Source organism: Corvus moneduloides, chromosome 9 (genome assembly GCF_009650955.1).
Source record: "Corvus moneduloides isolate bCorMon1 chromosome 9, bCorMon1.pri, whole genome shotgun sequence".
In the NCBI taxonomy this organism is placed as follows: Eukaryota; Metazoa; Chordata; class Aves; order Passeriformes; family Corvidae; genus Corvus; species Corvus moneduloides.
The window spans coordinates 12179506-12205532 of NC_045484.1; positions in this window are offsets into that span (position 1 = coordinate 12179506).

A 26027-nucleotide genomic window follows, 5' to 3' on the forward strand; every position below is an offset into this window, starting at 1 on the left:
AGATCAAAAGAAAATTAACACTTTTTCCATTTGTTATGACTTAGAATCTTCATCTTTACTGCAGTCCATGCAAAATAATTGAATGATTGAAAAAAGGCTTGAATAATAGCGTTGAAATTGGGAAGTATAATTAACTACTCCTGAACAGACTTGATGGAAGATAAATCTTGCCAAGCTGGCTTGGTATAATTTTTAATGTGATTTAGATTGGTTGATACATGCAATGGTGTTTTATGTGACAAATTCCTGTAAGCACTTGTTTAAGATTTCAGGTGAGAAAACGTAAGGATGCTAAGTCAAGTGGTGGATCTTGCATAAAAGGAATCCCTAAGTTAGTAGTTTTAGCAGTATTTGCGGTATTAATAATTTTTTTTTTTCAGACTAATATTTGGAACATCTTTTTCATTGACCAGGAAGAAAATATATTATTAAAAGTGATAGTGCAGTGAAGAGGTATTTGGAGGAATGATGAAAAAAATTACAAAATTGTACTGGGGTTGATCCACAGTGAGTTGAAAGTACACTGCTAAGGTGATGTTGTATCAAAGGATAATGTATTTTTTGGTGTTGAAAAAAACCCCAAACTACATTAGAGACATTATTTTTGTTGCATCTGTCACCTTTATAATCAAAATAGAATAGCGTGTTCATTTCTGGAGTCACCAGCTCAAAAAGATGTGAGTAAATTGAGACAGGTTCATAAAGCCATGACAGGGATGTAAAACGTGCCAGTGTTTCCTGGTGAAAGATAAAACATTTCATGCTGAGTGTCAGCAGGCCATGGTGCCACTTAAAGTCCTGTATTGAAACAACTTATCAAGAATATTCTACTAATAATATCTGAGGAAACTGAAAAACTACAGTAATGTTGTTCCACTGCTCAGTTAATAAAGTACAATAAACTTTATCTGTGCCTCTGTACCTGGCAAAGAAGAGATGTGGGGTCTGATTCTGCCATGCTGTGCTCCTTTTGTTAGAAAATAGTTCTTTTGTGTTTCTGGCTTCTAGTTTGCCCAAGCTGTCAGCAGCCCAGCCAGGCAGGGTGACTGGTGGTGGTATTATCCTGCCTTTCTCCAGACAGCCCATGGCAGTGTGGAGCCAGGAGCAGCCACTGAGGCTGTTCTGAGATAATGAAGACCCATGTGTACAGTAGCACTCAGCCTTCATAGCAATGTGTGCACTTCCAGAAATAACACAAAGGTTTCCATGGGTGTTACCACAGATGTAGCTGGATCAGTGAGGCGGGAGCTCTTGTGTAGATGAATCTTCAGCTGATTCTGAAGTTTGTTGGCAGTAGACATGGTCTTTCTGAAGATAAAGGAAATTTCTGGAAACTTTCTATAAATGTGCTGATGCTTCCCCTGTACCACTGAGTGTGGCCATGTCTCCTGGGACAGGTTTCCTTTTGGAAATAATGTGAGGTCTGTGAATGGTAAAATGAGATACAGATCTTATAGGAATTTGCAGTGCTCTTTATTTACTGGAATATTCTAGTTTGCAATTATATCTCACTCTATTTATCAAGTATATTTCAATCCCTCTCACTTATGTTTTGCAGGAAAAGGAAGACACAAATCTAGATTCTTTGAATAAATTTACATTTTTTTCAATAGCTCAGTGAAATAATGCAGATTTAAACCATCTGTCCTCACTGGCTGTAAGGATGGAAGCTGTCAGAAATTCGCCTCCAAGGCAGTTTAAAAAGTGCCTTGTACAACATCAAACCTCCTAGGTTTGTCATTGGAGACCGTTTTTCTGTAGTATAGGTAAAGTAGTTTTTTCTTCTTTCTAACCTGTAGTTGCAGTTGAAGTGTTAAAATTTGCCATGATAACATATGCAGTCTTCTAGGAGGGTAGCTCTTATGAAATTTTTCACTTGGGAATCATAAAAGCGAAGCAAGTAAACTTTTCTTTGTGCTGTAAGGTAATTTTTAATATGGGCTCTTAAGAGAATGTGGCAATAGAAGTGGTAAAACCTGTCCTATGTTAAAAAGATCTTGATTTCCACAACAGCAACTTTAACTGGGTTTATGGTAACTTGCATGTCCTCAGCCCTTGATAAAATTCCATGTGTATTTATAGACAAGAAACCTGAAAAGAACTTACAGGAATATGTGAATCCATCTTCAGCAGTTTGTCAGTGTGATTTCATTTTGGTCCAGCTGTCCTGGGTTGACATAATAGTAAAATGCTGGAGTGCTGAGTCATGTTTGCAGGATTCATGGTGATGTTTCTGAAACTATCAGCTTTTAGAAATTTTGCATATCTTAAAAACCAAACTGCAAGTTTTCGTTTGAAAAAATTGTACTTACAAAACTACTTCATAAAGATTTCACTCAAGAAACAGGCATTTACAGTATGTAAATGTTATTTTCTTTGATTTACTTCAGGTAAATCAAAGAAAATATTTCTAAAACAGAGGATGCTACAGCTTCTGTTGTTAGGGCATGTCACAGCTGACTTTTTAAATTAAAGGGATACATGACAAATTGACACAAGGTATAAATTTGATTGAAATAAGTACCTAATATTTTTAATTATTTTTATTAAGGAAATGCTTCTGTTGGAAGGAAAAAAATATCAGGTCCTACTTAAACTGAAAATAAAACTCCCATCACCTAAAAGTGTTTGTAATGCATTGTGCCAAAAGCTCAGGTATTCCTTTGTTGATGGAAGTCTTTATTGCGATTTCATTAAGAAATTATTGGCTTCTTTCAGTAATATGTATTTTCTGTAACTGTTATTAGGCTGGCAGGAAGTTTCATGCTCTCTAAAAGTGAAAAGGTTTTCTTTTTCATCCTTTTAAATCTGTGAATCAGCAAATCTTTAATAGATAAAAAAACTCCCAACCAATCAAACAACTAAATAAACCCACTTGTTGGAATTAGTTCTCTTGTGGCTGGGAACGTTCAGTGATATTTTTGGGACCCACATGGGTTTTTCTTCTAAGTTTTTCCTTGCTACTTGGTTGATAAGCAGAGCAGCTGTGCCACAGGGCTTGAAGCACAGTGCTGTGGCACTTTGTAGTGGTGCTTGTTTGGGACTGTGTGTAATCCTCTGGGTCAGTAATAGGCTGTTGATGCACTTGATTTTTGTGTTAACTATGGAGGAATGCATGAGGCACTGAGAAAACAGATGCAGAAAATGAAGCACATTGCCCACTTCCCAGGTTTGTTTATTAAAGTCAGTAGTTAAAACTGCTCAGAAAAGGCCTTTAAGCTGGCATTTGTGAAACACCTTTGCGAAGTGAAGGAAGTGTGCAAGATGGATTCCTTACATTGCTACGCTTCATCAAGGGGTTTGCTTATGGTTTAATCAGTCAGCTTGGATAGTTTAGAAGCTATTCATGTCATGCTCAGTGTGAGGCTCCATCTGTATATAAATAGGCAGGATTTAAGTGGTGCTTTATTTTGTTTTGATCTTACAGAAAACTGCAATGCAGGTAATAATATAAAAATGTCTAAAGATACAGTGAAGGTGACTGGAACCATTTTTTCTGCTAAAACTAGACCACTAATCACAAAATAGGTCAGGATTTTAGTACAATAAAACTCTTCCTCAGAAGAAACAGAGGAAAGCATTTTGCAACTCAATAAGTTCTCTGTGCATAAGGAGTAATGCAGCACAAGGCAGCACAGATTGGCACCTGCACCTTTCTTTCATTCTGCAGCCTTTCAGCTACAAATGAAAGATACAGGCAGCAGGGTAATGCAGGTTGTAGGCATTAGGAAATTTGAACCTACTTTGTGTAGTTTGAGTCCTCCATAACATTTTGGGAGTTGTACATAACATATTGTTGTGTGTGATGCTAGTTCATCCTTACAGTTTTCTAGCTTGTGGGATGCTATGATGTTGGCATGCTATTGTAGAATGTTATTTTACAGGTAACACTTGTATAGTTCTTTTACTGTTAATGAAAGATATCGCTGACTTTTAGAGCCATATGAGTTTGTTGTGTGTATCATAAGTATTCCTATCAAATTAATTTTCATATATATTTTAAGCTGAATATTGTATTTTTTGACCTTGCAAGCAGAAATGGCTAACGGCATTTCTTATCTATGATATGATGTCTTATCCTGGAGCTGGGATAGCTCTTGATTTCAGACTGTGGTGATAGTATGAGTCTGAGCTTTCCATGTCTAGCCTCAAAAAGAGAACAGGAATCAAAGGTTTTCTTCAAGCATTGCACAGAGGAGAGTAGGTACTGTGAAAGCAGTTATCTGCTGTAGGTAGGACGGTGTATGAAGTAATTATACAAGATACCAGCAGAAATCAGGGAGCTGATTCTGCCCCTCCGCTCCGCTCTCATGAAACCCCAGTGGAGTTCTCAGCTCACACAGGACACTGACCTGTTGGAGCAACCAGAGGAGGCCACTATCTTAGCTGGAGCACTTCTGCTATGGGGAAAGGCTGAGAGAGCTGGGGTTGTTCAGCCTGGAGAAGAGAAGGCTCTGGAGTCACCTTATGGTATCCTTCCAGTATCTGAAGGGAGCCTACAAGAAAGAGGGAGAGAGACTTTTTACAAGGGAATGTAGTCATAGGACATGGGGAGTGGCTTCAAATTGAAAGAGAGTAGGTTTAATTTAGATATTAAAAAGAATTTCTTTACTTTGAAGTGCTAAATAGCAGAGCACAGGCATTCTGACAAGGCAGAATGTGAGGATGGTGTGAGGATGGTGAGGCCCTGGACCAGGTTGTCCAGAGAACTGGTGAATGCCCCATCCCTGGAAACATTTGAGGTGGGGTTGGATGGGGCTTTAAGCCACCTGGTCAAGTGGAAGGTATCCCTGCCCGTGGCAGGGGGGTTGGAACTGGATGATCTTTAAGGTCCCTTTGAACCCAAACTGTCCTATTATTCTATGAAATTATCTGATTTATTAGTATGTTTCCCAAATACATAATACTCAAATATATACATGTATTTCTAGGAAGATTTAAAACATCAGTGATATGTTGCCATAAGCAGAGGAGAGTCTTTCCCTTTCTGTGTTTCCTAACGCTGCAATCAGAAGGATCTCGTTTCCTGGAGCAATCCATCATGTTGATTTACAAGTGCTGCTACCGCCTGTATCGTGCTAATAGGAAGCTCATGGCATCTGTCTTTGTGCTGAAAGCTAGCCAGCAGCAAGGAACACATGATTACAAATGATGTACAATCAGTGGATAAGGATGTTTGGGCAAGATTCTGGGCAACTTCTGGATTTTAGTCAATGATCTAGAATTACATTATTCTCTTTTTATATAAAAAAAAAGTCTTTTCTGATTAAGACTCTGCAATTCCTTTATGTTCTGTTTGATCATATCGTATTGCATGTTCTTGACTGTATCACAAATGAGCAGGAAAAATTTAATTCTTTCCCACTGCTGTGTGTGTGTCTGCTTTCCTCATGGGCCCAGATAAAACTACTGTAGTTACCTCTATCCCTTCACTAATCACTGTGGAGAGGGATAAGTGTACGATTTCTCCTTTGAATCCTATTCTATTCTACCTCCTACTGCTTTAGTGAATGAAGAATTTGATTTCTGAAATGAGGAATTTGACTTTGACATCTCAAAACCAAACTGTTTCCAAGTTCTTTTCTTTTTTCTCCCCTTGTGGATGCCTTTCCCCTCCTAAATTCAAGATCTTGGTATCTTTTATGTGAATGCCATGCAGCGTTTTACTTCTGTTTGTCTTCTGTTATTTCTCCACCTTTATCTCTACAAAAGTCAACCATGTCCACATTTACAGAAAGAAATCAGAAATGTTTCCTAACTTTTTCAGAATCGGAAGCTGCAAGAGCTTTGTACTCCAGCATATGGAGTACAAAGTCTGGATGATTGCAAGGCCTTTAAGAATTTTTCAGTATTCTAAATGACCACTCAGCCAAGAAATCTCCTGTTCTAGGCACTGCTTGTGTGGACAGGCATACTTTGGACCTGAATTTTTGGATGATTGCCAGCACCAGCACCTGATTGCCAGCGCACAGTTTAAGTGATGTGTTTTGTGTAGTCTTTGATTGTTTTGATGCAATTCAATCACTTTAAACATCAGTTTCTCCTGGTAGGATTTCAAAAGGGAGGGTCGTAAGGTTGTAAGCTTCTTACTGTTCCTAGAGGCAGTTACAACCCTTTTGGGTTGCCTTTCCCAAATGGTTAGGGCTTGAAATAGCCTCCCCTCATAGTGCTTGTGATCAGCAAGAAATGATGCAAGTAGGATAACATCTGGTAGAAACAATGGCACAAATCTTGTGATAAATGTGGCTGTATGCCATGGCTGTGCTCTGTTCTGTTAAAAGTTAAGCAAATGCAGGTAGCTGACAGCTTGTTTAATCTAGATTCCCTTTTTCTGTGAATTAATTTGTATGGTCCCATGATGAGGGAAATGTCTTGGTTTGCAGAGACCAGTCTGCTCCAAATATCTGCTACTTCTATAGCAACAGGACGGAAACTTCAGGAGATGAGTTCTTTTCAATTTCAACTACAAATTGGATTTACTCATTGAAGTTACAGGTGTTATGTTCGCTAACAAAATCTGCTCCTTGGATTTCTGTCCAGTAGCCAGGGAATACTTGATTCTTTGCAATGTAAACAAGTAATCCTAAAGACAGCAAAGTTTCTTGGGAAAATAGATGTTTCTTGGGAAAGAAAGAATGTCATCTGTCCTGTTATTCAACTTTCTTGAGAATTTTGGGACCACTTTATTTTATGGTTGGGTGCATATGTGTATTCTTCATGTAATATCTTGAAAACAAGGCTAGAAATAGTACAATTAAAATCAAACTCATGAGCTCAGCAGGCAGTTCATTATGTTTTGGGAAATATTCTTAGTAAACTGCTAAAGGTGTTTTCGCACTGTAACTATGCAACTCACTTCTCTAATGAAGCTAAGAAATACTAGGCTGTAACTAAAGATTGAAGTGAAAGCATTGGGACATTTTCTTGTTTGTATTATATTTTATTCTTCAATAATATATGTTTTTTTTACATTTTATTTTATATTTTAGGTCCCTCTATAATATTTTCATTGAAATACTTTAGTTATTATAATTAATTATTCTCATTCTTATTATATAATTGATGAATTACACCTTATTAGACCATATCTACAATCTTCAAAGTGTCAAAAATATATAAAAATATGTATGAATATATCAACCTGCTTACTTTTATCACTCTTAGAGTCTGATTTAAGTGTCTGCCATTACTGCAGTTCTTTGGGGGTCAGAACAATCAAAAACATCTACCCTGATGATTGCAGATCTACCTTGTCAGAACGCCTGTGCTCTGCTATTTAACACTTCAAACAAACAACTCCACCTCTCCTGTATCTTTTCTACAAGCCATGCTCTGATGCTAAATGGTAATTTTTGAAGAAGAGCAAGACTTTACCAAAAAAACCTGTTGTGTGTTTGGTGTTCAAGGAACTTGAAAAATCCACTTGTTTAAAGCTTCCTTGACAGAAAATGAGAACATCTTTTGCCTTTTGAAAGTCTATAGAGGTTTGGTGGGTTTTGGGCTTTTTTTCTGATTTAAATGAAAGGCATACTTGGCAAAGTAGATATTTGCTATACTTAAGCAGAAAATTGTACAAAACATTTTATGTAGAAGTTTTCAAAGATGTCTTACAAGTACTGGGTATTTAGGGCCATATTTTTAAAATTGCGGGGGAACAGGTTGATATACTTCCACTGGCATCTGTGAAAACCCCAAACAAGAGTCCAGACTCCTGAACTATATCAAGTATAATGCTGATGGCATAGGTAGCATTACATCAGTCATCACTCAGTGCAGAATATGGACTTTTGAGAGAGAATGTGGGAAGTATTTTGCCGGGGCTGCATATATTTTCCACAACAGGTATTCACAGAATTACTTAAGAATAACAGATTTGTAATATAGCAAATCTTCTGTGTTCTGAAGGAAGAGCTCTTGTTTCAAGAGCATAGAGTTGAAACTTTTGGGATTTTTTAATTTGGCTTAGAAAAGGGCATGTGAAGACAGGAGAATCCATAAATAAGGCTGAGGTTCTAGGCAGCCTGCCATTCTGACAGCATATTTTATAAACAACCATAAATAACACTCACTGCAGCATATCAGAGACAATTATCCCATGCCATCAGCACCATTGCTCTGATTTACTGAGGTCTTTGAAGAAAAGAAATACTTACCTGTCATGCCAAACTGCAGAGCTCTAATATGGTTGATATTTTTTCCTCAGAATTCATTACGTTTGGCTCTTGTTTTCAGTGAATTTCTCATGTTTTGTGTTTCAAAACACAGTCAAGAATGAACTTAGATAAGAGTTTTGGAATTAAAATGTCTGAATGGCTCCAACAGAGTATAGGTGCAAATCCTGTTGTGCTGCTAAATAAGAATAATGCTCTTATGAGAAGTGTTTTTCTTTGGTCTCTTTTGAGCAAAATCTTTTAACAGAAGAAGCAGAAACAAAATACCACAGGGTTGGAAGGACAATGGGAAGTGGTGCTGCAGGAGGGCAGGATTCCCAGGAAAAGGTGTATTTCTGTGCTCTCGTGCTGAGGGGTCTCTGGGGAGGAAGTGATGCGCTACAAGGAACAGCACAGTAGTTTGACTGGGAGGTTCTGCAGATGCCAAATAGCTCAATCAGCAAAGGGGTGACCCTAGGAAAATTTTATAAGGGTTGGATTATATAAGGCACCAAGTCCAATTGGGAAATTAGTAGAAATGACATCAAACAACAGAGGTGGGAACCTTAATATTTTAAACTATAAATTGAAATGTCTAGCCCCTTACCTTGGATGTCTAGCACTTTGAGACCCACTGATTCTGTGTAATTTTTTTAGACAAAAAAAGGGCTGGAAGTTCGGAGGGGTTTTCCTGGGCGAAGGGGTCAAACAAAAGTTCAGAAGTTACATGTGGTGTAGTGCTCCAACAGGTGATATCCACACTCTCATTTTTTCCAGTGTCAGGGAGGCAGGCTGCATGTTATGGGGTAGGTCTGCTTTGCTGTGTGACACTTGTGTAGGCAATACTTCCAGTATGGAGCAAGGTGGTGTGGATGCTGCAACAACATATCCTTGACAACCTTGGCCTGAGCCTGTGATTGTCGTCGCAGGGCTTTGGTTTGGTGTGTGCTGAAGGCCATCCAGCCTGGTGGTGTGTGCTGGTTAAATGGTTATATGGTTTGTTTAGGGGTGGGCAGTTTGTGGTTTCCTTTTTTTTTTTTGTGTGCATGTGTTTTTGTTGTTGTTGCATGGTTTTGGTGGTTTGTTGGCTTACTTGTTTGCCATTTTTGTTTGGCTGGTTTTTTTTGGTTAAAATTGCATGTCATATCTAGGTGAATCTCAACTATAGCCTGGGAAATTTAAGAGCTCAGAGATCTTAACACAGTTGCTTATAAGGCATCCAACGTCACTTAACAAGAGAAATCTTGACCTGATAGTTTGGCCAGAACACAAGTTAAACAATTTCTTTTGTCTGCTTCCAGTTCCACAGGCTGATGTAATCTTTGGCCAGTGTTTTGAAAAGCTCTTTAATATCATACATAACTTAAAAGTAGTATTTCTCAGGTGAATCAGTTGTATTCCATAGTTCACGGAGCTTTTGAAGAAGGGTTTTGGGAAATGGGAGAGCATTATTTAATGTCACTGTGTTTCAAAGCTGGCGCTATTCTTCTGGAATAGAAAAAAAAGACACGGCATTATTTAGCTAACCCAGAGCATGCAAAATTTAGAAAGGAGGATTCCATGATGTATGGACACTTGACAAAACAAGATGATCTTCTGTCTTGCAGGAAGTATGTGTCAGCAAGGAGTATAATTCTTCAAATTAATGCAAATAGATGGTTATTAGATGGTAGCCATCTGGAGTAGAAGCAATATTGCATGGCAAGTTTCATGAGAACAATTTTGTGTGCAATGAATAAAAGGTCACTAGGAACTGTCTGGTTTGTACAAAAGTGCCCGTATTTTCTGAAGTTTCAGCATTCTTGTATATATAAAACTTCACTCTGTAAATCAGTAATCATAAAACATTTCCTTGCAAATGCAATTTACTTTATCACTTGTTGGTTTCTTCTTAATTCTTTATATTGCACAAAATTCAGATTTTTCCAGTCCTAGTGAAATACTTGGGGTATAGGATGATTAGAACAAAAAGCTACTAAAAATACTAATTGAGGCATGATGCTGCTGGAAGTTTATCTAGTAAAATGGACAGATTAATATAACCTTGATAAAGGGGAATCCTAGATGATTACTGAAGTGCACTTTGAGCTTGTTATTTTGGATTTATTTCTGATTACAAAAAAAATCCATGAGTCCTTCTGATAAATAAAAATCTTGGCTGTTTCTTGGCTTCACAGACTGTTTACAAAACAGACCAATATAAATTGACAATATGCAAGATTTCTATTGAAAACTCACAGGATTTATGATTAAAGAGTTTGTGCTGTGATTTTTTTTCATTCTGCATACTGCTGTGGGCACTAGAGTGCTAACTTCCAGTTGTGCAAGATATTCTCACAGGATTTTTCTAGTATACTCAGTGTTTAATCTTTCATAAGACTCTTCCAGCAGATGGTTTCTGCATTGTGCATATTCATTGCAATTTCTATGAACACAAACATTTAATGACTTATCTCTGAAAAAAATACAGAATTCCATACTGGTTTCCATTGAAGTTTCTAATTTAAGGAGGCATTTCAAAACTTCTTACTTCCCAAATGGCTGTCTGTCAAAGTCCAGGAGCTGGCTTTTTATTGAAACAAAATCACAACCAGATGTGACTCAGATGAAACCTAGTTATCAGAAGTAACTGAATAGAATCCAGCACTCAGTGGATTCACTGTTTCACTGGACTATATCCAGGTAAACTAGTTCACATTGGAGAGGTACAAATTCACAAGGTCAAAAATGATAAAAAAAGATTAGGCAGAGAGTTGACCTTCTGTGTAGCATCTCAAAGTCTAAAACTGGAACCATACTGCTAAGAAAACAATTAATAATTATTAAAATAATAGTACAAAAATGTTAGGAGAAAGATTTGATATTTGAATAGATACAGAAAAGAGACTTTTTTTTAATCTCTTCCTAATATCTTTTTTTCCCCCTTTCCCTGATTATGACATATGATTCAGGGAAAAATGATTCTAAAAACAATCTCTTTTTTGTTATACTGATGTGAATGATGTTCTAGCGAAAATTATGTGTTAAGGTATGGTGTTGCCTAGCAAAAATGTCAGAACTGCCTGTGGGAAGTGCAAATTATTGAAGAAATTTATTGTAATTTTTTTGACAGATGAATTCCAGAGAAGAGAAGAAATATTAAAGAGGGGAAAAGGAGAATCTAGATCTGTCTTTGTATAGCAGTGTATTCTGGCTCAGACATTTGCTCAGAACCAGGGATACCTGGCTGACATTTAATTGAGTGCTAAAAAAATTAGGCTGCAATTCCAAATCAATGCCCATGTACAGAAATGCCTGGAAATTAGTAATTGCCTTCATTCCATAATTAAAAATCTACAGAGAGCTCTCTGACCTTTTTTTTGTGCCTCTTCTGCTTGTGGTAAGCACCAAACCTCTGCTGTGGCAGGGAAACAGGTACAAAACCCCACATAAGCACTAGGCAGTGCCTGGGGCAGCACAGATGGCGTGTCCAGACACAGGAACTCAGATCCAAGAGCGGGGAAGCTGTGTCTGAGTGGACAATTTTGGCACGTTGCCGTAGCTGGGTCGGCTTGTGGCTGGCAGCAGCTCAGGTAATCCTTTGCTTATTTTCATCACCTAGTATAGATATGCATCAGAGTTAGGTCTGTGGTCATAGCTCATTTTGAAATAATTTTGACTTGTGTCAGTGTCTGGAATCACAGGAACATCCACATATCCAGAACAATCTCTTCTCTGAACCATGAACCCTATGCTGGCTCTTGCCAGTATAAAAATTTACTTTTATTTCTTTCAGAGACTTGTTCCTTGAGTCCTGTGTTCAGTAGTTCTGCACCACTTTAACTGACAATCTGGATCACTTGAGTGGCTCTAATGAGAAGTCTAGTTCAGTAGGTTTTGAATTTGAGGGAAAAATCCCCACGATCCTGAAAGTTATTTAGGCAGAATTGTTGGTTGCTAGTTATTATTTATTGAAAATAGACAATAATAATGAAGTTCATGACTGAAAATATTTCAAAGCCCATATAGGAAATCAATCACCTGTAGTTAAAGACAAGTAAAACATAAAGACAACATACTATAGGCCTGGGATGGTAGGATCCATGGGTACCTGTGAAGTCTGGTCATAGGATACGTGCAAGTGAAAGTTGTGTGACTATTTTTTTTAAATCCTCCCTCACATTTCAACCTTAATGTTTTAAATACAGCAGAATCGTGCTTTTAGGATTGTACTGATGTCTGCAATATACTACCATCTCAGGATGACTTTTGTGTAGTTTTGGGTGCAATTAAGGTTAGAGAAATAAATAAACCCATACGTTGAAATATTTAAATGTAGTATTTTGTAATGTTAATATTCATATACTGATGATTAAGCAGAAGATAGAGCTCTGGTTATTATAAGCATGTGCATTACTGACAATATTATTAGAACCATTAAACTCTGTTGGTAAAGTGGGATAAATTAAATTAAAAGTGTTTGTTCGATTTTCCTTGTGTGCACAAACTCCAAATTTAGCATGTTTTAAAGCCTTTTTAAATTTTGTTGCTCTTAATATTACTGAAGTCAAAGATGTATAAATGTCAAATTATACTCATTTAACCTTGCTAATAAAACATAAACGTATACACACTGTGGTAGGGGTGCAATTATTGTATATTATAGTGGCAGTTTTTCATACTAATTCTGGGGGTTTTTTGGGTTATAAAGATTCAAAAGGGTCTTGCTCCAGATGTCTTTATTCAGCATATTTTATTTATGACAGATCTTTTCTGTATTCAAAACTGAATGCAGACTTCTTAAAAATATTGTTATTTCATCACAAGAAATAGGACAAGAAAAGTTTGGGGGAATAAAAAAGAACCGCAGACCTGTGGTTTTGAAAGCCAAAATACTTAGCACACTGGTAGAATTACAGTTCTTAACAGAATAATATTTAATGTCAGTCTTTTTAAAGTTTATTTCAGCTTTTCAGCTACTTTTGCTCAATAATAGTATGAACAGTTTTATATTTTGCTAATTTTGCAAGAATCACATATACACACGATAAGCGTATCAGGCTTTTTTTCAATTTTATTTTAGTGGATTGAGTAGGATCACGAAATAGAGAGTAGAAAAGGAATGGTGTAATCTTACCCAGAGCACCCTGGGCTGTCTTCTTTATTTTTACTAAGGGATGTCAGAGAATCATATTTTGCAGAAAAATCTTGGAAAAGAGTGAGGCTGGAAAGGTGTGGCAGGAGAAAACAGAAGATAATTGCTAATAAATATACATGAAGTAGACAAAATCATAAAAGATATTTTTAAACAAAATCTCACTTATGGAAATACCAAAACCCTACATATGCATATCATATTTTGTATTTTTTCAATATGATGCGAACAGTTCTTTTTCATTACTAAGGGTCTGATTTGGTAATTTTGGAAGTATGTTATAATGTTATAATGTTATAATGTTAAAATGTTTCTGAGATGTCTCTCTATGAGAAAGAGCTACTCACCAAATGAAATATTCCAAACTGTCACTAGATAATCTGCCAGCAAACAGCAGCTTAATGTATGTGTGATATATATGAAGGTATATTAGTTTTCAAACTTCATTTAAAGAATTGGTGTTTTCTAACCAACCTATAATCATTTATGTGGAAGCTAGTTACAACTGTATATTTACTCAGTGCTTAGAAATTGTTATAAACTTATTATGACCTGCCCCATAATATGCCCTTGTGTTAAAAAGTACGATTTTAACTGTATTGCACCCTGAAATGTAATACAGTGGTCTGCAACAATTGCAAGAATTTTGAGGTTAACTTTATAGCATTTAGCTGTAAGTTTTGCAATCATAGTGTCACTGATTGTGAAAATTGCATTGACTATAAAAATCAATCACTTACCAAGTGAAGTGATGTCCATGCATGATTAAAAGGAAATGGGAGCCTGAGCCTCACTTGAAATGATTCAGGGTGTCATGAGACAAGACTAGACAGGAAAAAATAAGCACATTGGTGAGACATTTTTCTTATTTTTGGTCCAGAATCCTGAGGGGTTGCGGAGTTTGTGGTGTCCTTTCTGTGCTCCTGAGTGAGCCTATGGCTCAGTGACTAAGCAGAGGGGATTTAAAGCCCAGCATTTTTGCTCTTTCCAGTAGCAGGCCATTGCTTGTCTTGTCTGGGCAGAGCAGGGCCCTGAGAGTGGTCTGGGGTTGTGCTGGCCCCTGCTGCTGGCCCCACTGGTTGGGAATTCTTTTCCTGTGTCCAGCACCTGGTGCCTGTGGCCTCCCCAGCTGTAGCTTTGCCTTTGCAAGTGCAGAACTGGGAAAGGGCTGGCAGCCCTGGGATGTTGGTGCATCGTGGATCCAAGGTTAGTGGGTGGAAAAGGGAAAAGCCCCTCCCTCCCCTCCCCTGACCCTGGCTCTGTGGGTCTACCCAGCCACCAGGCACCCCAGCCCAGCACTGACCAGCATAACTGATACTGGTGTTTGTGCAGACACCAAATGTGACAGGGGGAGGGTTTGTTTTGCCACAACATTCGCTCAGTTGCCATTTGAATATCATCAGCTGTTGTTAAAGTCAAACACATGCATTAGCAGCTAGCTGTAAATTTAGTGAAGCTTAAAAATATTTTCACTCACAGGCTTGTGAATGTACAACAAATATGCTAACCAGGACCCTGGCATGCTGGGAGCATGTTTTAAAGGGATTAATTAACGTGAGGATAGTGTTCTTCCCAGTGGCGGAAAAGCCAGTTTATGGCTTCAGGATCCAGAGGCAGCTGAGGAATACATTATCTGTCTGCAGATCAGCAAAGCGTGTCATGCTGGCAGGTCAGGAGTGGCCAACTTTATTACCACCTAGTACTGAACACCTTAATAAGAGGAACCTTCCAGAAACTTTTGGCATCCTGAAATTTGCTGTAGCGTGGTATAAATTTTCAGCATCCTAAATGAAGTAAGTTCCAGGGTTCTGGTTTCCTGGATATAAAATAAATTTCTCAAAGCAGTGAATCACAATTAATGAACAACCATGCGTCAATTATTGACATTCCCTTCAGATTATGCTGCAGAGCAGCAAGATACTGTCTTCTTCTAATAAGGCTTAACATGACATAAGGTTCTATCTGGAGGACCTTCTTGCTTTATTAATCTCATTATGACCACTTGAATTGCTACATCCTCTGTAATGCTTAAAACATTTGACTCCCAAGTGTGACATTATAATGAGGATGGAGTTCACAGAATAAGGCATTGTATCATTCTCAAAGGCTGGCAGCAAATGGAAATATAAAGTCAGACTCCTTGTTGTCATTTCCTTACTGTTTCCATGGAAAAACAAACTAAAAAGTTTTACATTCTTATATATGCAGGTTTTCAAACACAACTAATCTCTCATGGAAGATATGTTTTTGCATATTTAAATCTTAAAAAATATAGATGCCTTGAGCACCAATTTTAAAAGGAGTACAGTTTACTTATGTGAAGTGCCGAACTAAAATCATCCACATGTAATATAGTATGCCCTTCTCTTCCCACCACGTGTATATTTTTGGGAAGGACTGGGACTGACTAACCAAATTCCAGTTTGACAAATTATATATATTCTCTTGTTCTTCGCACTCCTCCTTTACTTGAAAATTTATAAACTGCTCTACATTTTCTTGAATGTACCATTGCTCTGTGGGAGTATACAATTATATACATATTCAGAAACGTGCTTTCATTAAAAAAACTTCATCTCTAATCCCAAAACTAAAAAATTCTGTATAAAATTTGAAATAAATCTTGTTTCTAAGTAATAAAGCTATACGAAAGAAAGGAAATAAAATTTTATTCTGCCACTTTTTCTTCTGCAGCAAACTTGAGGAAGAGAAATTGGACACTCTTCAGCATGATGATTTGGAATAAAAAGGCATAACACGTGTTGGTGAAGCAATCCTGAGGTATGAGACGAATTAGTAACAGGAACTGAGAATAATAAGACTTCAGGTCTTTCTTGTTTGTTTTTTTCAGATGTGTGGAGGGGGTTGTGTTTTTTCTGATAGAATGAGTTAATCCAGCATTTTTCTGGTTCAAGAGAAATTTCCATGGGTGCAAATGTTGCCTTAAAAGCCTTCAGCCTTGGCTCTAATTGTGATTTTCTGCCAGCAGTTTGTCTGTCCCAGCACCAAAACCCCAGTGACTTCAATTAACTGCATGTTCAGTGTCTTTTCTTACGCTCTCTTTTTCGGTCTAATTACCTACCTAATGGATACACCCAATTCCACAAGTTATGTGTTGTTTCCTAATCTTGGTGAAAGCAGGAAGGGAACATAACAGAATACTGTATTATTGGGGAAAATGTTAAGATTTGAGTGCAACTTGAAAAAATATGGAGAAATTCCCGCTTTTGAAACCTCCTGGGAAATATTCCCCAGGTAGTCAGGGAACCTGGGGTATATTTGTTTGGGGTAAAATTGATCTACAAGGGGTTAGAAACCTGCTGACCTTTCAGATAAACTTCTTTCCAGATTATGTTTTTACTGCTGTTTTGACTTTGAACAGGTCAAATTTTGCTCAGACTTTTGCCTTTGTCTTGCTATTTGGCAAAAATTCTGATGCTCAAAACCATTAAGGGGAGCAACAAATAGATAAGTGGAATCTAATTATCAATGAGGTAAAGAAAGTGCCATCTATCATCTTGGGTTTAGTCTTGTGAGAAACAGTGTGTGAGAATGTAAAAAAAACCCATTAGGACATCATTCTCTGCATTCCTGGGCATTTCATATTGTATGTATTAGAGAAAAAAAAGTAAAAGACAGTCTTCTCTCTCCCCTGCCCCTGATTACTGAGGTAAAACCACAGAACCAAAAGGATGCACTATAAACTATAAAACAGTATTGCAAGTGAGCTAGAAAAAAAATGCTGTGTTATACTGAGAGATTTTTTCTGAGGGTCATTTTTACTATTATTTGGTTTATAAGGTCACTTTCCTATGTTGCTATTTGAGAGTGTCTTATGCACAGAACTAAAAAGAATTTCCTTTATTTACTGCATGGAAGGGACTGTGAGCTTTTGGAAGCTGTATGGTTTGCTAATTATATCATTGTCATTCAGTTGTCAAGTTAACTGAATTTTCCACTTGGTCTAGGATTGGGTAGAATTTGTTCTCGTTAGTCTTAATAGGAGAGAGACAACAATTGCACCAGAAGGGATCATATTCTCCTTAATGTTCTTTGAAAACATAACTGCTTCGGGTCATTACAGCACATGTGTGCATGATAAATATTTTATCACTGTAAATTGAGCTAAGGCTGAGTGGTTTGGTTTGGGACGTTGATTCAAATGTCAACAGTGACCCTGACTTCCATATTTCTGCATAGTTTTCATGTTCCATATTAAATTCATCCTTATATTAAAAGGAAGTTTTGTTTTATCCCGTGGAATGGAAATTAACACATGACATATAAGGAAGCTGCAGTCTTGTTCAGGAAGACAAGAAAGCTGACATTTGGGTTCTAGTGGAGAGTTTTTAGAAGGAAAATTGTGGATGGAATAAGGAGTTCTAAGCTTCATTTTCCTGCTGTCATTTCTTAGTAGCTTGTTCAACCTAAAGTTGTAACTGCACTGGTGCAAAGCTGGGGTCGTGACTCCTCTCATACCTTATGGAGTTTGAAAAAAAGGAGGGACTCTAGGCTCAAATTCCTTTGTTGCTATAGAGGATTTTTTTTTTCTCAAGAGTCCAAAAGATGATGACTATTTGACGTATGTCCTAGAAGCTGATGATATACCTAGTCAGCCACCAAAATCAGGTAAATCTCAGCAATCCAAGGTGTGCTGATCTGGTTGTCTGGAAGTGGATATATTTTCAGATTATATGGGTAGTATTTTATTGTGATTTTCATATATAAAACTGAAGTGATCAGCCATGGTAGACAAAAGAATTTTAATTTATTATCTCAAGAAAACAAATAGGTGAAATGAAGAAAGGAAATTATTCCATGCATTAGTTACGAATGGTGAGCAAGATCTTACATAGTGCTTTTTTTACTCTATCCACACAGTAAGAACTCACTTCAAGAGGTTTCAGGTGTGTCATTGCCAGTAGTTGGTTCTGATTTGTGCCAAAAGTTGTTACAAGCCTTCATCTGTTATAGACCCTTTTCTCTAATACTTAGCTAATGTTTTATTCCAAGTAATGTAGGCTGTTTCTTTATCAGTAGAGCCCTGGTTTTAGTTTGTTACTGTCTTTGCTATTCAAAGATTGTTTAATCCTTACTGAAATACTGGAATTATTAAAAAGACAAACATGCTTGGAAGTGGACAGAGTACCTTGGGAATATTGAAAGAGTGTAACGTATATACATAGTGTAGTTTTTGTGCCTGTAATGAAATGTCTTTGAAGTGTTGGTACGGTGCCATTGCAAGGCAGTTCCAGATAGCAGAGGCACACAGGATGATTTGCCATTTAGCTAATCCTGTAAGATAGGTAGTTGTGGGCTTGTGGCAGTATCCCACTGACAGTGCTGTAACTCCTCCAAGGCTGGAAAGCCCAACTACTGCACTTTAATTAGCTAGAACTACAAAACTCCCACTTGAAAATCTTCTCCAAAAACTGCTTGGTGTTTGGGGTTTTTTTTTGGCAGGGGGGAGAGCATAATTTATTTAACTCATATTTCTCAGTATCACTGTGTTTAAGACAATTTAGGAATCTAAAAGACAAGAATAGCAAAGCTCATGCTGAGAAAGGAGTGAAGTCCATGTGCTTTGTTTGTATATACATGAAACTCGTATTCAGATGGAGTATTTGTCAAACTGTAATCCCTTAAAATGAACCTCAAAAACTTCTTCAAATAAAGATTAAAAACCCCAAACAAACAAAACCCAAAACTCCCACAGATCCTTTCTGACAACACTGCAAACATCTATAACAGTGTAGATTATAAGAGTTTAGTTGTCCAAGCATACCATATTTAATGTTATAGGCAAATTCCTGCTGGTTTAGGGCAGAGTTTCTGCGAGTGCTGTCAGTGGTGGGAGGAGTAGTTGGGTGGAACGGCTTATTTTCTGAGACTTGACTAAGGACTGTTTTAGTTTGCTGTAATACTCTGCTGTTTATACTATTGTGTAAATAGATGTCCTTTTAGCGAGAAAACAGAAAGTGATGATTCAGCATGTTGTCATTTTTGGAGAAACACCTTCTTCCAAGAGAGGTCTGCTCTCACAGGCCAGTTTCTCTGTCTGTGAGGCTGACTGGAGATCAGCTGTTTCCCCATTGCAGGTCTTAGCAGACTTCTCCTTGGATTCTGTCTTATGGAACAATCTCTGTCCCTTCTCATTCCTCCTGTCCTGATGTATTTTTGTCCAAGATACCATGTGACTGAGATTCCACGGCACCTGAAAGAGTTACCAGCACATCACAACAAAAGTTCTTCTCTCATATGGTAGTTGCTCCTCAGCATCTGCATAGCAGGCCCTCACTAAATTTAGGTACTCACATTCTAAGTCTGTTAATATATCTGCCAGGTAGGTTGACTTCTGCTTTACTTGAAACTACCTCTGAGTTCCACGGGACTAAGGAGGAGAGGATTGAACTGTTAATATAATTTGTAGTCCCTTTGGGACAATGAACAGGCTTTTTTAGTGAACTCCACCTGTTTTCACTTCTGTATCCTTGTGATTACTCTGAAGGAGAGGAGAGTTAAGGTGGGGTAAAACCCATCATAATTTTTAGTTTCTGATAAGCTTTTTCTGTAGTTTTGTTCTTAATTTCTTATCTTCTTGTATAAATAGCCACTAAGAGCTCTATTAAAAACTTCTTTGATCAGGGTCAAAGAATTGTCAAAGCCAGCAAACTAAAAGTTGAATTGGCAACCAGATGCTTGGAGGAAATGAGCACCATTTGGCCATGAACTACCTTTAACCAAGACTTAATTACAATATTCATTACTTCAGAGACTAGGAAAACTCAATATGACAATCTTAAGGGACCAATAGTAATAAAATAATGAATGAAAAATTCTAAAATGTAAGCCAAGTGAGAGAGTGTATCTGTATCAGTAAAAAAAAAAAGTAATTAAAACAGTCATTTAATTTCCAACCTGATTGTTTTGTGTAGCCTTTAGAGAAAAAGGATAAAAAGAGAAACCACTGAAAAATCCACTGAAATATGTCTGCTTTTTCTCCTGCTGGATGCTGAAAATGGTTATTCTGCTAGCTATGAGAGCTCTCTGTGAATATGGGTCAATTGTACATATATCTTGCTATAACCACAGTACTTTTTTATTCCTTGTTGGCCCAGTTCCTTTGCTATCATACTAGTGTTAAATTCCAACCCATCTGCTAAGTTAGAGAAGAGCCCAAAGGTCAAGGGGCTTCTTCTGCAAAATATATCTGATGCCTAATCATAATGTCCCTCCTTGCAAATTGCAGATAGTTATTACTTGATTTTGTTTCAAATCGGGTAATTTACATGACAGACACTCAGATTGTGCAGCAGAGGAATATTTTGAGTTTTAATTCAATTACAATATCTTCAGAATTGGTTTAATCTTTGATTTGTGAAAGCACATGCATTTTAATGAACTGTGCATCTGATCTGGACACCTAATATAAATTGTAAAACTAATTCAGGAGTTCAAGTGTCAAGTAGTTTGTTTTCCAGATGTCAGCAATTTCTGAAACTGCATTTATCCTGGCATTAATATTTTCCCTTGCACTATGCTGTGAGATAGTGACATTAATCTATTACTGTGTATTAAAGCCACATCTTTTGCAGATAATATTGAACTGCCACTGAGTGGTTTCAGGTGCTGGTTCCTACTGTTATTTATATCAAACTGCTGAAATTGTCATCACCTGTAAACAGCTGCGGCCTTTCTGAACTACTCCCATTGATCTCAGAGAGGTTCATGGTAACCCATGGAGGAGAACAAAGGAGGCTTTTTAAGACAATACTTGGGGTATCATTTTTACAGTTTTCTACCCCATCTACTTTTTCTGTTGTACAGATTTCTTTTTTCCTCACATCACAATCAGTAAAGGTTGAAATATTTAAAACCACTTTTACCTCCCACTTAAAAGATTTTTTGTTGTCATTTCTGAAATGAAAACCTTTCAGCTGACATTGTTTTATCAGTTTATCTACTGAGGTTGTAATTTTCTATGCATACTGCACAAGGCATTTTTTCTTCTGTATGTTATATACATATGTGTCTAAGAATAATGTAGTCTTGTGATGGCTATTATCTCTTTCACTCATTGTTAAGTATTTCATTTACTGCCATATGTCCCTAAGGACCAAGGCTGCTTAGTTTCATTTGATCAGATTTTAAAATCTATTTGATGAATTACGTCCACCGAGGCACGCCTCTGATGTGACATGAGTTCTACAAAAATTATTGGGGATGAAAAGAAATGTACTCAGACAATTGCTTGCACAGCCTTCTCCTAAAAATGGAGTGGATTTAATCCAAACCAGTGAAGAAGCACAGAAACTATATATTGTTCCCATCATGTTTTCACCAACAATTGCATATATATCCTTTGAAGTCAATCCCGTGCTTTTGTGCTCCTCCATAAATCTGCTTTAGTTAAAGAAGGAAGGGATGTGGGCAGAATATAAAGAGGTGGTAAACCTAAGTAATTTTTAATGAAGAGCCGAAGATTGTTTTGCTTTGAAGAAAATATATGCAAAGAAAATTCCTGCAGTCATATGCTTTGGGCTGTATGTGGTCAATAGCACTTCACTTATGAAAGACTATAAAATGTCTGCATTTTCCCCACAGGCAAACATCAATTTAGATTCTAGATAAAACAAAAGCAAAACTTGGACCCAAATATGGATTCAACAATGTCTGAGGAGGAGTTGTCTGTAAAAAGTAGAACTTGGATTAGACTTGGCAGCTGGACTAAAGCTTTTCTGGACCTCTATGTAGAGAGTCTAAATGATGTGAATGTTTTTGGAAATGTGTTGCATCAAACATGTACATTAACTTGTTTACATCTGTTAAAATGTAGTAGTTTAGTTGTTTTTATCCACGTTGAAGACATACCAGCATATAGTTGAGGGACATTTGCAACTGCTGTCAAATTGACTGCTAAAGAATGTGATGTATTTAGCAAGGTGCAATACTACCTAGGGCAAAACAGATATTTATTTCCATTCATGTATGAGAAATATTGCTCCAATGTACTGGCCATCTCTACACTGGAAAAAAATAGAAGTGATGGCATAAAGAAAGTGCTTTGTAAAAAATGCAGGATGTCTGTGAATGGCACTGGTTTTGGAGCTAACGATGAAAGGAAATATTTAAAATATATTTACAGGATTGGAGGAATTTAACACCTTAAACTACATCACAAAATTTATGCACTCCCTCTATTGACAAAGGAGCCATGAAAATTCAAGTGGATTTTGAAATTTTGTGAGATGGTCATGTCTGCTTGATGGGAACAGTCTGGACTTTATGAGTCAGTATACCCCTCTCTCTGGGCCAGATGCTACCTACTTATTTCCCAGTTTGTACTGCATACTAGTGTGCAGAACCCAAAGCATTTCTTCTGTCTGAGCATTCCTTATTCCCTGTGTTTGCATTATTCATCTCCTTTCTTTATCTGCCCCCAGATCAAATATTCTTTGTAACTATCATCCTTTAAGCCAGAACCTACAGTAGTAATAATATAGCCTGTGCTCTGTCTAAAGAGCAGAGAATACTTCAAACTTTACAACTCTAACACAGCAGAACTAAAACGAATAGAATAAATCCTAACATTATGATCATAGCAACAACTGGTACATGGGCCAAAATCAATTATCGCAGAAACATTTTCAGTATATTTCATTAGAACTCTGTGTACAATGTGTTTGCCTCTACCTCTTCTGAGAATGATTTCTCTTCCCTGTCAACAAGAGTATAAATTCTGTGTAATACCAGCAGTTTCTTTTGCCATAGGTGATGCATGTCACATGGTTTATTACCAAGCCAACTTGGTTGTAAATGATTTTCATCATTTTTCAGTGTGATAGTACTTTCATTCAGTAGTAGAGTAATTTTGTGTGGAGCATCCTCAGTTGCATGGTTTAGAACATCTCAGAAGGTAACCAACTGAAATTACTTTATACTGAGTTCAACCTCTGATCTGTCATTAGCTTGGCTAAGTTAAAATTTTTCACACTATTATATACAGTTTTAGTAGGAAGTTGTGTACTTTCTTTTTTCAGACGAAGAGATATTTGTGGTCATAATTTAAAATTAATAGTGTCTGCTAGAAATCTTGAAGAGTTTCACCTGAGATCAGATAAGATTTTCATTGAAGAAGTTTAGGAATCTTTATTAAAATATTTTGGATGGTTCGCCCACACTTCGTAGCATCTGGATTTTGCTACTTACAGCAAAATTTGTAGGTAGATTCTGGAGATGTGTTATCACCATCCTCACTATTCTTATAATTAGTACTTTGCAGTTGACAGTATCAATGATATGTGTTTCATTCAATCCAGATACCCATCTGTGAAATATGGTCTGTGTATTCCCTGAGTGTGCTGCCTTCCATGCCACATTAACACTGCAAAACCATATCCACTGGGAAAAGAGGATGGTTTTGCTGCCGGTAATTTCTAGGAAGGGGAGAGCTGATTCCATGAGAGGAGATGAAAGCCTGTCTTATTTAGGCTGGGAGAAGTGTTAATGCCAATACAATTGCATTCTATAAATAGATTTGTATTAGGAGAGAGGGAGAAGAAAAGGGGGCTTTGTGTGAAAGTCTAGTTTGCGTCAGAAGAATGAAGAAATTATTTTAAAATATTCATATCTAGGTTGGAAACTACAATAAACATATATTTGTTACCGTGCTAACACAGGGATATGTTCAATACTCTTCTGAGAGGTAGAGGAAGGGTAACATTGCAAGACTGTTACTGGTAGTAAGTGCTCATGGCCTCTAACATAGGCTTATAAAATATGAACCATTTTTTTACAGGGGTGGGGTGGGTTGTGGTGTTCATGGATTTTTCTTTTTGATACCACTGTTGTCTTCAAGAAGTAAGATTGCTCCTTCCATTTGTGTATAATGTGTTTCCAGTGCTGCTGATCAGTGCTTAGGGAAGGTTTTTCAGTTTGCTCGTTTTGACTCACTAAATTTTTTATTGCATTTTCATAATGTAAAATGCAAGTTACTGACCTGTCCTTGATTTTCTGTCCTACTTAAGTCTTGAATACCCTCATATTTTGAAATTCCAAAGATTTTTTTAAAACCCTCACTGTTCTTAAATTGTTGTCACTCGCTGTCTGGAGGTGTTTTTGTATTGATGTGCTCTGTGGAAACAGTATAGGATTTGTCTTTACCCCCAGAATATTTGTGGCGGTTACATCCCTGAGAACATCAGGAATCTCTTGACTGTTGTATAAAAGCTGAGTAAAGAGTACTTCTCTAATATTGCCAGTTCTTCTTCTGACAGTGATCTGTTTCATAGGGTAAATTATGATGGTTTGAGAGTTCTACAGATTAGCTGGATGATATTCACTCTAACTACTGGAGAATACAAATTACAGTGTTCGAAGTGACTGTTTCCATTTTCTGCTTTCAAGGTCAATGGGTATTTTGGGCCCACTTGATACCACTTACTGAAAATTCTTTCTGAGTGGCTCACTTGCCACAGAGATAGAGGATTTGAAAAGCTGAACAAAAATGAGCACTTTGCAGAGATTCTATATTAAATTTGGAAAGTGGTTTCCCATTAAATAAAATGGTTTATTTAAACACAAAATTGAGAACTGGGAATTTACAACTCTTAATTCACTACATGATTATACTTGAGATCACCACCCTACATTGAATTTTGGATATGTGGACATGTGCCTTCATAAATGCCTAGAGAAATCAATGGGAATGCCACTTATCTGGATATGCAGAGTTTAGTTTTAGCTTCTTACAAAGATATGCTGAATAACCTTTATAATAAATAGAGATGAAACAAAGTGTTCATTATGACATTGCTTTCCTTCCAATATATGTTGAATATATTGTATTTTCAGGTAGGAAGCCTCCAACTCCCCTGCCATGGGTGGGGATGCCAGATCAGGTTGTTCAGGGCACCATCCAACACAGCCTATTGATTTAGGCTCATTTGGCATCCAGCTGGGGTCTCATTGCAAAGCAGTAATGCCAGATACAGATTCATCCTTTAGGTGCTTCCTCCTCCTTGGAGATGAATTGAGTTTCAGCTGTATAGATGCTCATTTAAACACACAAATTGGTATGAAATTTGGTAGGATGAACATATAAAGTGTAGTACTTTATTAACATTCATGTCATCATATTATATTAAAGTTAAGTTACTTTGGAAGTTCATTATCTTAATCATTAAAAGGCACTTTTCTGGACTAAAAGGAGTTTCATGTGTAAATAAGTTGTAGCAGGAAATGCAGAAGGAAGTATGTACATAAGCTCACTTTACTTTTTGAATCAGTTTTGGTGCAGGCATTTTATCTGGTTTTGTTTTGAAGATTATCTTTGAAGCTGTCTTTGGATTTACCAGAAGTCTACCACCACATTCCTGTATTTGATCATTTATTCTGTCAGTCGGTACACCAAAATTGTTTTTGTCTTCTTTAATGGTAACGTAATGAATAGCTTCATTAACTTGTACATGAGAAATGCCCCATTGAGATCCAAAGTAGGGATTTGGCTGGTTCTGGCTAGGTTTTGGTATGGGGATGTATTAATCTGATATATTGCGAGTCCCACCTCATCCCAGTGAGGCAACACAGCAGCCCAGGGCTGTCTTGAACCTCGCATTATGAGATATTATAAGTAAATCAAGTTACTCCATAAAGACTAGACTGCCCACAGCCCTTTGAGCTCTCCTGCCCAGCAGTGGGCTGCACACCAGGATCTCCCCTGGAGCAGGGATAGTGTGCCTCTT